We start from the raw sequence: 15518 nt of genomic DNA, 5'->3' as shown, positions 1-15518 counted from the left end.
AGTAATAAGCCTCTTTTTTTTTCGACGGTGTAGGTCTGTGTGATATGAATTTATCTGAGTGAGTGTCTTTGTCCAGGCTTTTATTTAGGAGACTTGTAGGGGGTGGTGTCAATTCTTGAAAGAGACCGTTTCTTACTTTGTTGAATTGGCTATCCTCCGTTACACACCAGCAGTTGTTGAGATCTATTTCATTGTTCATTAGGTTCATCATTAATTCTTGTTCTGAGTATGCTGTATTTCTATATCTCCATTTGTATAGGCCTGTGTCTGTGCCTGCTTTTATCCTCCCCAGACTGACAGTTGTGTCTCTGGGCCATTCTTCGCTCTTTCTAGTGATGATTTGGGGTTCGATTGCCTGTCCAGGTATCTTTTCTAGTGGTGGGATGTCTTCAGTAAGAGTGGTTACTTGATTAGTTTGAGGCTCTTTCGTAGCATCTAACACGTTCTGTTGTTGTGTGTGGGTATTCTGTTGTGTTGGCTCTGGGTTAGCTGGGTCTTTGTTCCTTTGTCGGTTTTTCCTGGATATTCATCGTCTGTTCTGAAGTTCAGAATCTTCTTTGATGGTGGGTCACTTGGCAGTATTATTGTAGATAAATTATTCAGTTGTAAAGCTCTGTTTAACTCTCTGTTATAAGATCCAGGGTTTACAGAGTTAATCAGATGTGCATGCATCATGCATGACATTATCTTTGTTGCTGTGTCTTTTTTCTATTGGGGGACTTGATAGAGTTGTGGCTGAAATAGCCGTGTTGCTCACTGCGCCAGCCCGACCTGCACTTTCACACAGGCGAGGAGTCACTTCCCTGGGTATAGTGTGTAATTCGCAACTACCCTTACTGGCAGACAGCTATGGAGATTCATAATCTATATAAGTAGGCCGGGGCGTACGGCCCGCAATGACTCACTTATCCCCTTAAAGGCAACTGACTCTGCTACTATTATTCCACCTTAGTCTCTTTACAAATATCAGAGCACATCTTAGTACGTTTGCTCCTTCCAACTGCTGGGTAGTGATTGGGTGAGAAAGTGCGCCAAAACACTCTCCCGTGCTGCTGGTAGGGGTAGGGAGAACAAGGAAAGAAAGGGGGGTGCGACACACACATATACAGACACGCGCCCTCACCCACTCCCGCGCAGTCTTTACTTGAATAAAACCTTTTACTTTAAAAAACTCTACTGACTAAACAAAGGGGGTTAGATGAATACTGATTGTTTCTTTGTCAAGGGCAACTCCTCTACTGTAAACTATGTGAGGCTCAAACTAACTGAACCAAGGGAAATAAGGTAAATTAATCGCGGAACGAGAGTCTCTGGGAGCGGAAATTTTTATGGTAAGTTAATGGCAGCGAGCAGCCACTCTCCATCGTACATCTGGGGCTCGTACTCTCTCTCTCTCTCTCTCTCTCTCTCTCTCTCTCTCTCTCTCTCTCTCTCTCTCTCTCTCTCTCTCTCTCTCTCCCTCCTCGTTTATTTTCATTCTTTCTCTTTCGCTCTTACTTTCTTCATTTTATGTTGTTTTGTCTCGCTGTACATTACAATATATATATATATATATATATATATATATATATATATATATATATATATATATATATATATATATATATATATATATATATATATATATATATATATATATATATATACCCTTGACAAATTACAGTCTGCTATTGATAACGTGACGGGTCCTTCTGTTGTTGTGGGTGACATGAATGCTCCTCTACCATCCCAAAACATGCTGAATAGATATTGGTACAGACGACATCCATTTAACAATCGTAGCTATTTACTACATGATTTTCTTTCAGGGAATGATCTTTATGTGTCAAATTTTATGTTTGATCAGAATTATCAGTAATTACCCATTACACGTATTTTAATGTTAGTTCTAGGTCATATATTGATCACATTTTTATACCACATTATTTTATGAGTAATATCAAAAGTTATTCTATTAAGTCAGAGCTGGAGAGCAATGTAAGTGATCACTTCCCGGTGTCAATATATATGAAACTGAATGTGAACTCCCAAGACAACGTTTTTGGTAATGTCGATAGAATGCCTTCCTAACCCCGCATTAATTGGTCAGATTATCAAGTTAGGGATCGCTACTCTCAACATATGAAGGTGGCTTCACGGAACCTGCCGATTATTGATGTTGCAACGGTTAATACACATGATGAGGTAAAATTACTTATTGATTCCATGTGCGAACAGTTGAGTACAATTATGCATGATTCGTGTACAAAAGCGATATTAGATGCTCCTAACAGATATTTAGGTCGTTACCAGAGCAAAAATTGGTGGAATTACTAGAGATAGACAACGATTCAGGTTCAGGATATGGAGGTCATGTGATAGGCCGCGTGAGGGCCAAGTTTATTCCTGTTACAAGTTGGCAAAAAAGTCATATCAAGCTGCTTGTAGGAGAGCAATAACTACTGATTTGCACGACCTAACCTCTCAGTTGATTTTTTTATACAAGAGTGGTAATTTAAAGAAATTTGGGAACAGAATAAGCAGAAGTAAAAAAAAAATCAAATTTACTCAAATTATATTACTAATCAGGCATTAGAACAACACTTCAGAAATAAGTTTGAAAACTGGGAAGACTCATTGACCCTCAGTGACACCAGGCGTCGTGCTTAGGCAGAAACCGACGTCAGATATAGAACGGTTATGTCGACTGTAGCCCGTGATAAGGTGATTTCGGCCCGCATGGTAGGAAGGTATATATCTTCTTTAAACAATGGTTGCTCTCCTGGAATAATGGCAGAACATTTAAAATATGCCACAGACAGCCATGTTACAGTTCTATTAGGGTGTATGATTACCCTGTACATACAATTTCATGTAGTGCCCAAGTCATTTACCAAGGGCATCCTTATACCCATACTTAAAAAGGCAACCCTTGACTCATCGGCCCCCGGGAATTACAGACTAGTTACTGTCTCTACTGTATTTTCTAAGATACTTGAATTGTATATTATAGATAACTGTAGGGGTTATGAAATGAATAACCAACAGTTTGGATTTGTCACAGGACGGAGTACAAATATGGCTGCTGTGCTAGCGCAAGATGTTATCTCATATTGTAAATCCCGAGGCTCACCGGTATATGCATGTTCGTTAGATGCCCAGGGAGCGTTTGATGCTATACCTCATGATGTCATTTTTTACAAAGCAATGGGAGCGATTCCTAAGGATTGCTGGGCTACTTTGCTTAAGTGGCACACATCAATTACGGTGCAAGTTAAGTGGGGAACATATTTATCTGCTGATATCCAAGTCTCTAGAGGTACTCGCCAAGGTGGGCTAACATCTTCTTTTTTATTTAACCTATTTTACAAAGATCTTGTGGATACCTTATCAGCGTATAATGGTGGAGTTGTTATTGGTTCCAAGTCTTTTAACGTTTTTAGATATGCAGATGATATTCTTTTATGTAGTCTAACTGTCACAGGTCTGCAGCAAACGACTGAAGTTTCTAATGAGTATGTAAGTAATCATGGCTTGTCTTTTAATCCCAGCAAGACTGAATGTATCATTTTCGGGAATGTTATTTTACGGAGCGTCCTGTATGGCACCTAAATAGAGATATTTTGAAAGAATGTGATGTGTTGAAATACCTGGGAGTGAATCTTTCCCATAGAAAATCTCACGCTCATGTTAATGAACGCAGTAGTGCCTGCAGAAAAGCATTTTACGCCTTACAAGGAGCAGGGTTGTGCAACTTGGAAACTCATGTTGACACAGCTCCTTATGTCTGGAAAAATGCAATTAGGCCTGTAATGACATATGGATTGAATACTGTTAAGATTGATAAAAGACGTATGAATGAGTTAGAGTCCATGCAAGGAAAACTTGTAAAGGCTATGTTCGGACTACATAAATACTGTAGAAGTAAACCCTTATTGAAAGCCTTTAGGATACCCTCAATGGAGTCTACGGTGGATGCAATGAATATTGACCTATTAGGCCAGATTTTTCATAATAACTCAAGAGCAAGATGCTTTTATATATATATATATATTGCTATAATCAAGTTTTGAATGAAAGGGAATTCAATTCAACAGGCTTACTCGGAAGAGCGAGGGACATCTGTTCAAAGTACAATGTAAACTTTATGAAATACCTGTTTGACTCTAGCTATGCAAAGAAGGCCAAATATGAAATAAAACATCAAAGATTTGATAATGATGGGTTATCTGACAGTGTCCGTGCCCTTCCGGCAAGTAAAAATTCATTTGACAATTATGTTTTAAATCTGATACTTGTTCCATTTTAGTCTCATGATAGTGTAATTTAAAAATAACTTATTTATATAATTTTGAAATTCATGTTTTAATCTATGTATAATTTTGAAATTGTTTAGGTAGTTGTAAAATTTCCCTTGTATACTTATAATTGACTCCTTTCTTTTAATACTCTAAATTTTATAACGATGTAATCTTTAAACTGTTTTTTAGTCTCAAATTAATTTTATGAATGACAAGGTACTATGTTCTTTTCTTGTGAAATATGTTTATAGTGTCCTATGTATCTTCTTTTGAAGGCAAATAAATTATTATAAAAATTATTATTATTATTATTATTATTATTATTATTATTATTATTATTATTATTATTATAATTACTTACCCCACGCAAATCTATGCTACCATTATCTACATCGTCGTAGAATTTCTAGCTAGCCACCACATGTTATCATCCCAACTCAGATTATGTCATCTCTACATCCAAAACGGTCAAGACTAAGTCTTCAACAAGCAGCAATAGTCCTGTCACCCACTTTCTTCTTATTATTCACTGATGATCTTCTAAACCAAACTTCTTGTCCTATCCACTCCTACGCTGATGATACCACCCTGCACTTTTTCACGTCTTTTCAATAGACATCCAACCATTCAGGAAGTAAACATTCACGCAGGGAAGCCACAGAACGCTTGACTTCTGATTTTTCTCAAATTTCTGATTGGGGCAGAGCAAACTTGGTATTGTTCAATGCCTCAAAAACTCAATTCCTCCATCTATCAAGTCGACACAACCTTCCAGACAACTATCCCCTTTTCTTCAATGACACTTTAACTGTCCCCATCTTCTACACTGAGCATCATCGGTCTGTCCTTTGCTTATAATCTGAACTGGAAACTTCACATTTTATCTCTAGCTAAAACAGCTTCTTTGAAGTTAGGTGTTCTGAGACGTGTGAGACGTCAGTTTTTCTCATCCCCCCAACTGCTAACTCTGTACAAGGGCCTTATTCGTCCATGTATGGAGTATGCTTCACATGTCTGGGGAGGGTTGCACTCATACCGCTCTTCTAGACATGGTGGAATCAAAAGCTTTTCGTCTCATCAACTCCTCTCCTCTAACTGACTGTCTTCAGCCTCTCTCTCATCGCTGCAGTGTTGCATCTCTAGCTGTCTTCTACCGCTATTTTCATGCTAACTGCTCTTCTGATCTTGCTAACTGCATGCCTCCCCTCCTCCCGCGGCCTCGCTGCACAAGACTTTCTTCTTTCTCTCACGCTTATTCTGTCCACCTCTCTAATGCAAGATTTACGAGTATTCCCAATCATTCATCTTCTCTGGTAAACTCTCCCTCCCTGCTTCTGTATTTTCACCTTCCTATGACTTGGATTCCTTCAAAAGGGAGGTTTTAAGACACTTATCCTTAAATTTTTAACTACCGCTTTGGACCCTTTTATGGGACTGGCATCTCAGTGGCCATTTTGTTTTTTATTGGATTTTTGTTGCCCTTGGCCAGTGTCCCTCCTACATAAAAAAAAAGGTGAAATCCGGTACAGCAGTGTGCAGTGGACATCATATCAGAACAGTGGTGGGAAATATCATACCGTAACAGCTTTGTAAGAAACGAGATGAGGGATATGTTGTTGTAAGGAAAGAACAGGAAAAGAAACCACAGACTATAAAAGGAAGACGGGAAAACTCGGGGAACTTCCCGTTAGCATAACACTGCGTGGCACTAATAGTAGGGGTAATGTTGGAGTCTCACAACTATTCCGATGTTTAACATACAATAAGAGTGTCTCGATACAAAAAACTGAATTAGCAACTGGAAGATTAAGGTAAAGATTTTCAGAGACATGAAACAACTATAAATTAGAGAGCTAATTCTAATCATATAGGTATGTACTACCAAATCATAAATTAAGTATATGCATGGCAAAAAGGCATCGGAAGCTGAAAAAAGATGAAGTATGAAAGACTGAAGTGTGCATAGGAAAACAAGTACTCTTTCTTCTCTCTCAGTTGTTATAGTAATGGAGTTCAGGAGACTGCATGCTGTCATAGTAAACTATATGGATTGACTAGCAAGCCGTTAGAATTGTTTTAAGAGATGTATTGACTCATATATTGTATACTGTGGTTTTCAGATACCTTGCATGGGTTACCATTATTAAATCCACTTTTTTTTTTTTTTGCCTAACTCAGTGTACCTACGAATATGTTTTACCATTTATCTTTATTGTCTACAAGTTATTCTGTTTTTTTTTTCTTTTTTTTTTTTTTCTCATTACTATACCAGCGTTTTGCCTCATCCTGTATATCTGTTTTGGTTTACAGATGTTGCTGTTCCCCTTATGGGTTAGTGTGTTTTATCTTTTCTATGTTGTATATGTACTTTGGATTAGTTTATTAATTTTATCTATGTCCTTTAGTCTGAAGATGCCTTCTAAGAAGGTGAAACGTTGCGTTAGTAATAAATGAAGAAAGAAACTCCATTGTATCCCTACTCACCTTTTCTGTAACTCGAAATCTATCTACTATCTAGTGTGAGTGTGTGTGTATGGGTTAGTGTGTTTTATCCCTCTAACCTCTCTAACAAGCTTGGTGGCCTGTGGAGAATCTATTTTTTTTGTGTGTGTGTGTGTGTGTGTGTGTGTGTTGGGTAAGGTATATATGAGTGATACATAAACTTTGAAAAATCTAGGGAAATTTACCTAAAAGTTAAGAAAATTCCTTAAAATCTAGAGATATTTCCCTAAAATAAGAAAATATTCCTAGCTATCGGGATTTTTCCTGAAAAATCCCTAGCTTTACTGGAATGCCACTAACTAGTCTATCCTAACCTAACCCCTCCCCCAAGGACACTATTCTAGCCTAACCAAACCTAACCTGGACACTCCCATAAACACTCTAACCTATCCTGACTGAGGGGGAGGGCTGCACCATCCCCATTGAACTGCACCAAGGACACTGTTCTAATGGACTAGGTGATTGCTGCCGCCACGGTACCGGTTGCCTGCTGCCAGTCACTCACTTACTCATTTCGATTGTCTTTGCCACTCAATGTTGCTTGTTCAAGACTTACTGTTGACCACTTCTGAATGTACAGATCATGTAATCTTCAGAGAGGGGATGATGGCAGCACAGATGTTTTAAGGTATCCGCTTGAAGTTCTCCGATGATGTAGATAATAGCAGGTAGCGTGGGTTGCACGGGTTTAGACATTGTGCTGGCCTAAACCCTCGGAAGGCTTGAAGTTTTTGAAGGTTCTTAAACATCTATCATTTCACAACCTTCTATCTGACTGCCAGTATGGGTTCAGTCAAGGCCGCTCTACTAGTGATCTAGCTTTCCTTACTTAATTTTGTTCATCCTCTTCTAGATATTTGGTGAAACTTTTTTTATTGCCTAAGACATATCAAAAGCTTTTGATAGAGTCTGTCACAAAGCTTTGATTTCCAAACCTCCCTCCTACACCTTCTATCCTTCTTTCTGCAACTTCATCTCAAGTTTCCTTTCTGACCGTTCTATTGCTGCTGTGGTAGACGGTCACTGTTCTTCGAAATCTATTAACAGTGGTGCTCCTCAAGGTTCTGTCCTATCACCTATTCTCTTCTTATTATTCATCAATGACCTTCTAAACCAAATTTCTTGTCCTATCCACTCCTACGATGATACCATCCTGCACTTTTCCATGTCTTTTCGTAGACGTCCAACCCTTCAGGAAGTAAACAGTTCACGCAGGAAAGCCAGAGAACGCCTGACTTTTGATCTCTCTAAAATTTCTGATTGGGGCAGAGCAAATTTGGTTCAATGCTTCAAAAACTCAATTCCGCCATCTATTAACTCCTTTAATTAACAACCTTCCAGTCATTTATCCCCTTCTCTTCAATGACACTCATCTGTCCCCCTTTTCTACACTGAACATCCTCGGTCTGTCCTTTTCTTATAATCTAAACTGGAAATTCCACATCTTATCCCTAGCTAAAATAGCTTCTATGAAGTTAGGTGTTCAGAGATGTCTCCGCCAGTTTTTCTCACTCTCCTAGCTGCTAACTCTGTACAAGGGCCTCATCCATCCATGTATGGAGCATGCTTCACATGTCTGGGGGGGTTCCACTCATACCGCTCTACTAGACAGGGTGGAATCAAAATCTTTTCATCTCATCAACTCCTCTCCTTTAAATGACAGTCTTCACCCTCTCTCTCATCGCCGCAATGTTACATTTCTAGCTATCTTCTACCGCTATTTTCATGCTAACTGCTATCTGATCTTTCTAACTGCATGCCTCCCCTCCTCCCGCGGCCTCGCTGCACAAGACTTTCTTCTTTCTTTAATCCCTATTCTTTCCACCTCTCTAATGCAAGGGTTAACCGGTATTCTTAATCATTCATCCCTTTCTCTGGCAATCTCTGGAACTCCCTGCCTGCTTCTGTATTTCCACCTTCCTATGACTTGAATTCCTTCAAGATGGATGTTTCAAGACAATTATCCTTCAGTTTTTGACTACCGCTTTTGGACCCTGTTCGGTGACTGGCATCTCAGTGGGCTTTTTTTTTTCTATTGGATTTTTTGTTGCCTCAACCGGTGTCCCTCCTACATGAAAAAAAAATAGTAAAGGAATCACACAAACTCAGTTCACCTTTTGTGAACTGGTTATAAGGTGACACATGTGAATTGTTCGATATTAACATAGTATACTTGTGATCCTGAGAGGCACTGATACGACTCTGGTTATGACAGAATGACTTGAGACTCTGGACTCTTTCTCTGATCTGACTTAAATGCTACTCCACAGGCCTTATTTATGTAAATCTGCCTACTCAATTTCGAAAGGAAACTGGCCAATAGAGAAGATGAAAGAAAGAAACAGGGAAATTAGGCCTCCTTATTTTAGCCAATGACAAAGTAAGAAAAGGAGAAAGGAAAGTTTGTACAGGTGTGTACTCAGTGGACACTGGCGAGGAATGTGAGGAGTAATATTCCCTTGAGAGTAAGAGGAAAGGAAGAAGATTTAAGAATAGAACAGAGCCAGTCATGTGGAGACACACACATGAATGATGAAATATTTATTCACACCATAACAATTGTTACGACTGTTAACTAGCCAAACCTAACCTGGAATCCAACTTAAAAACAGTATCCTAATCGCGGTAGTTACGTCCCCCGTGGACTCCCTCCCAAGGACGCTGTTCCAACCTAATCTAATAACCTAACCTTACCTAACCTAACTAACCTAACCTAACAATGTATTATTTACTTTCAAGTGCGACGGAGCTCGCTGGACTTGGAAAAAAATTAAGAGATGCAGCACATTCACGAAGCTATTGCAGCCATATCAGACATCTACAACAAGCACTTAGTTTGTCCTACATGATTATGTAAGTTTTTTTGTTGTTGTTGTTGTTGTTGTTGCAAGTGACACGGAAGTGTTACAAAGATTTTCCATTGGTATTGTGTGTGATGTTCTGTATACGTATTTGACATTATGTACATGCACAAACATTGTGTGTGGGATCTGATATCAATATGTATGTGTATTCCAACATGTGAGTAAAAATATTTTGGGGGCATTTATCTGTTTGAAATTATTTTTCCTTACTGGTTCTTGAAATATGAATGTAAACCATATTTCAATTACTTGTTTCTTTTGCCTTACTAAAATATTTTCATTATACTTTTATAATGTAAAAAATTTTGTAATTCCAATATGATTCCAGGTTGCTGAAGGCTCTAAATTTTGGAAATGGCATACGTGAAGCACAAGCAGTCTGTCTGCTTGGAATTAATTCTAACTGAGGCAAGGTTCGGGTTTTCCTCGGTGCTACTAGTGATTTTGACATTATAAACTTACTATGATTATATCTGTTACTAAGTAGGCTGCTATGTCATATGCTTTTGAGGATGTGTCACAGAAGATGTGAAGCTGTACATTGTCGTTTTGGCTTAAATCGACTTGTATGAGGATGGAGACCTCAGTTCTTGCAATACAGTCCTAGGAGGACGGTATGCCAACTAATTTTCTCCCAAGCTTCTTGTATTAACATTTTCCCTTTTATTGTAATGGTGCATATTATACCCAAGGGATGAAATAAAAGAGATATTTGTCTTAGTAAGATCTTTTAGTCAGATTTCGTTCAGGATATTGAGGCTGGTGTAGCCTTATTCTATCACCATTCACATCCCACACTATACCTAGTAAGTTTTGACTCACGGGTAACTCTGAATCAAGTCGTTCCTTTAAGAGATTTTGTAGCACTTTTTTAGTTGCTATTCCAACTCTGTAGAGGCATGTTAGTGAATAAACATTCCTTTGTTGCCTTTTCATATAGAGTTACCACCCTCTTCCACTGAAATGACAGTCCCAAAAGAGATGTCAGAAGAATCATCAAAAACTGAAGGATGTGTCTTGAAACCTCCCTCTTAAAAGAGTTTAAGTCATATGAAGGAGGAAATACAGAACCAGGCAGGGAGTTACAGAGTTTACCAGAGAAAGGAAGGTTAAATCTTTCATGAGAGAGATGGACAAAATTAGCGATGAGAGAAAGAAGAAAGTTTTTTGCAGCGAGGCAGCAGGAGGCAGGGGAGGTATGCAGTTAGCAAGATCAGAAGAGCAGTTAGCATGAAAATAGGGGTAGAAGAGAGCAAGAAATGCAAGACTGCGGCGATGAGAAAGAGGCTGAAGACAGACACTTAGAGGAGAGGAGTTGATAAGACGAAAACCTTTTGATTCCACTCTGTCTAAAACAGCGGTATGAGTGGAACCCCCACCAGACATGTGAAGCATATTTCATATATGGACGGACAAGGCCCCTGTACAGTATTAGGAGCTGGGAGGTGAGAAAAATTAGCGTAGACTACTCAGAACACCTAACTTCATAGAAGCTGTTTTAGCTAGAGATGAGATGTGAAGTTTCCAGTTTAGATTATAACTAAAGGATAGACTGAGGATGTTCATTGTAGAAGAGGGGGATAGTTGATTATCACTGAAGAAGAGAGGATAGTTGTCTGGAAGGTTGTGTCGAGTTGAGAGACGGAGGAAAATTAGTTTTTCAAGCATTGAACAATACTAAGTTTGCTCTTCCCGAATCAGAAATTTTACAGAGATCAGAAGTCAGGGATTCTATGGCTTCACTGCGTGAACTGTTTACTTTCTGAAGAGTTGGATGTCTATGAAAAGACTTGGAAACGTGTAGGGTGGTATCATCAACGCAAGAATGGTTATGACAAAAATCTGGTTTAGAAAATCATTGATGAATAATAGGAAGAGAGTGGAAAACAGGACAGAACCCTGATTTAGGAGATAGATTTAGAAGAACATTGTCCGTTTACCTCAGCAGCAATAGAACGGTCAAAAAGGAAACTTGAGATGAAGTTAGAGAGAAAAAAGAAGCTATAGAAAGGTAGTTTGGATATCAAAGATTTGCACCAGACCCGATTAAAAGCTTTTATATGTCTAAGGCAACAGCAAAAGTTTCACCAAAATCCCTAAAAGAGGATGACCTAGACTCAGTAAGGAAAGCCAGATCACCATTTCAGCGGCCTTGACGGAACTCATACTGGCGATCATATAGAAGGTTGTAAAGTGAATCTTCCTGGGGAGGATAGATTCAAATACTTTAGATAGGCAGGAAATTAAAGCAATAGGACGGTAGTTTGAGGGATTAGAACGGTCACCGTTTTTAGGAGCAGGCTGAATGTGAATAAACTTCCAGCAAGAAGAAAAGGTAGATGTTGATAGACAGAGTTGAAAGTGTTTAACTAAGCAAGGTGAAAGCATAGAGGCACCGTTTCGGAGAACAATAGGAGATACCTCCTAGGTATCTCCTATTGTTTAGGCCAGCCTAGAGTGTTTAAGCCAGCGAGGGCACGAAAAACATCACTGCGAAGGATTTTAAGAAATAGCATGAAGTAGTTGGAGGGTTAAAGAGAGGGAGGAACAAGACCTGAATTATCCAAGGTAGAGTTTTTAGCAAAGGTTTGAGCAAAGAGTTCTGCTTTACAAATAGATGAGATGGCAGTGGTGCCATCAGGTTGAAATAAAGGAGGGAAAGACGAAAGAAGCAAGGTTATTGGAAATGTTTTTGACTAGGTGCTAGAAGTCACGAAGAGAGTTAGATCATGAAAGATTTTGACACTTTCTATTAATGAAGGAGTTTCTGGCTAGTTGGAGAACATAATTGGCATGATTCTGGGCAGAAATATGAAGCGCATGGGATTAAGGTGATGAAAGGTTCAAGTACTTTTTGTGGGCCACCTCTCTATCATGTACGGCACAAGAACAGGCTGTGTTAATCCAAGATTTAGGTCGAGAGAAAGTGAGAAATGTACGCCTCCATGCCAGCCACTATGCACTCAGCACACAGAAACCTATCTCTGACAAAGAAGCAGTAGTCATTTCAAGGAAAATCAGCATAATATCTCGTCAGGTTCCCATAATTAGCGGAGGCACAACACTGGACGCACGTCCGCTTTTGAGGATCCTAAGGAGCGATAGGACAAGAAACAGATAGGAGATTGTGATCGGATGAACCTAACAGAGAAGACAGAAGAGAATAAGAAGGATTAGAGGTTAGGAAAAGGTTAAGAATGTTGTGTGTGTCTCCAAGACTGTCAGGAATACGAGCAGGGTGTTACACCAGTTTCTATAGGTCGTGGAGGATATCAAAATTAAAGGCTAGCTCACTTAGACAGTCAGTGAAGGGAAAGGAGAGCCAAAGCTGGTGGTGAGCACTGAAACCTCCAAGAATAGAGATATGTGCAAAAAGGGAAGTGAGTTAGAATGTGCTCCACTTTGGAAGTTTAGTAGTCGACGAATTTCTTATAGTCAGAGTATTTAGGTGAGAGGCATACACCACAGATAGATCTAGTTTGAGAGTGACTCTGTAGTTGTAGCCAAATGGTGGAAAACTCGGAAGATTCAAGATCGTGTAACGAGAGTATGTTAAATCGTTGCGCACATTGACGTAACATCCAGCCCTGCATTGAAAATGAGAATGGAAAAAGCAGGAGGGAACAGAAAAGGGGCTACCGTCGGTTGTCGGAGACAACTGTGTTTCAGTGGGAAAAGAATATGAGATTTAGTAGAAGAGAGGTGTTCTACAAATTGAAAATATGATTTAAGATCACGAATGTTGCAGAAGTTAATGATGAAAAAGTTGAGGAGGGTGTCAAGACACTTACGGTCGATACCAGAAGTGTAGTCTGACCTGGGGACATTTGTGGTTTCCTCCCTAGATGGGGACTTCGAGAATGATGTAGGAGTCACTATATTGATTTTCAGTTTTGAGTGAAAGGTGTGTGTGTAATTAGGTGCATGTAGTTTGGTGTGAAGGAAGAGAGTTAGTTGTCTTTAGAAGGCAGGCAGTGACTGTCCCCTTGTGTTGTGAGAAACAAAGGGAAACGTTCAGCGAAGTCACAACTGGGTTTAATGATAAGTTCACAGCACTCTCTGATCCAGTGCTTTAGCCTTCACTGGGAATATCATCGTTTCGGCAGGTGTCTACTGCCTCTTCCACACATAATCAATATCTGCTTTAGGAACTGCTACAGGAGAGACAGGATGGTTATTGTTGGTTTCATGATGTGAGGGGGTTAGTTTAGTATCATGCCCTATCATCCCACAGAGAGCAGCATTATATACACCTCTCTTACATACAGAGTAAATATGCAAGTTAATTTTACTGTCTTTCATTTGATGTGACTCACTTAAGCATAATGTGCACCTCTTTATTTCTACTAGTCTGTTTATTTTCCTATCTAATCTTTGGTAATTGTCACAGTGTACTGTGACAATTAACTGTTGGAGTTTTAGGTCTTGCTCCTGTCCTGTTATTATATTTAGTACAGGGTGGTACCTTTGGTCTCTTGTTCACAGTGGTAGGAAAGGTACTTACTTTTTCAGTGTCCCCATAACCTGGCTTGGTTTTATTGACTGGGCAACAGTTTCATTTTATAGGGTGAGGTCTTATTCACCTGTTCATGATAAGTTTTGTTATTAGAATTTGTTTTAATTAGTTTAGATGTCTCGTCATTGCTACAAATCTCCAAGCAATGACTCATCTATTTCCTTAAATGTAAAGTGGCTATTCCTGTATTTTAAGTACCGCATTTCTAATGTTTTTTTTTTTTTTTTTTTAGTTTCCTTTTGTATAATGATGTTTATGAGCAGGCTGCTTCTTCAGTTTTATTATTTGATCTTAGTGACTCTAATATGTTGTTGACATTAATCCTGAAAAGTTGCACATCCTTGTAATTATGATTAAGGGAGGTTAAATCTAGGAGTTTATAGACCAGTTTGGTGGTTATTAGCTGCTGATCATAATAATCCCATCTGAGCAATTTGATAGCAATATAATTCTCTTCAGTAACAGCTAATTCAGAAATTATTAAGTAGACAGTACCCTTTAGTTGGCTCAGTACATAGGAAAAATTATTTATCTCTGAAATATCTTATCTTTGATGGATTAATCCTTTATATTTATCCCCGAAATGAAGGCCACTCAATTACATTTCCCAAAAATTATGGCAATATTATAGGTGGTAATATTATATTACATTAGCCATTCATTGGGAGTAGGAGTAGTAGTAGGAGTAGCAGGAGGAGTGTTGTTAGTTGTTACTTTTCATTTGTTCTATTTGATCTTCAAATTTAGTTAAATGTTCACCATAATCTATTTATTGTTCATAATATGAAATAATTAGATTACAGGCTTCAGAATCTTCCTTAGTTAAAAATTTAGCTTCTAATTGGTTGAAAGTAGTCTGATAGCTAATCCATCTTTCCCTCAGAGATTCTATTGCCCTCTGTAATTTACCTTGGTTAATTGGTCTCTGCCTACTAGCTCATTACATTCTTTAATAGTTCTTCTTAACCGACCTTGCTTTTTTGTCAAGGATTTCTTTAAGACCTGATAGACATGTTTGTGAGTTTAGTTTTATGTTGTTCTTCTTTGCTGATTATTTGAGCAGTCGCCGTTTGCCCATCTGTTGTTTGTCGTGGTCGCTTGCACCCTCGGTTCAGCTGAACTCACCGGATGATGAAATTTGTTTTCAGGTTGGGCTTTGTTTAATGATTTGTCCTAAATGCACTCAGGGTCTTATCCATCAGTTTTTGGTTTATGAAATCTCTGATGTAGTATGACCTGTAACCTATACGGTTCCAGTGAACATCATCCCTTGCCAGATGCCGTGATACTTCTAGGTTCCATTTGCACTATAACAACCTCAAAAGAACAGTGGCTTTGTATTTAATCATGCCTTTA

This window comes from Scylla paramamosain, chromosome 44 (genome assembly GCF_035594125.1).
Source record: "Scylla paramamosain isolate STU-SP2022 chromosome 44, ASM3559412v1, whole genome shotgun sequence".
Taxonomy (NCBI): domain Eukaryota; kingdom Metazoa; phylum Arthropoda; class Malacostraca; order Decapoda; family Portunidae; genus Scylla; species Scylla paramamosain.
The sequence above is the reverse complement of the archived record's forward strand: the minus strand, read 5'-3'. Positions refer to the sequence as shown.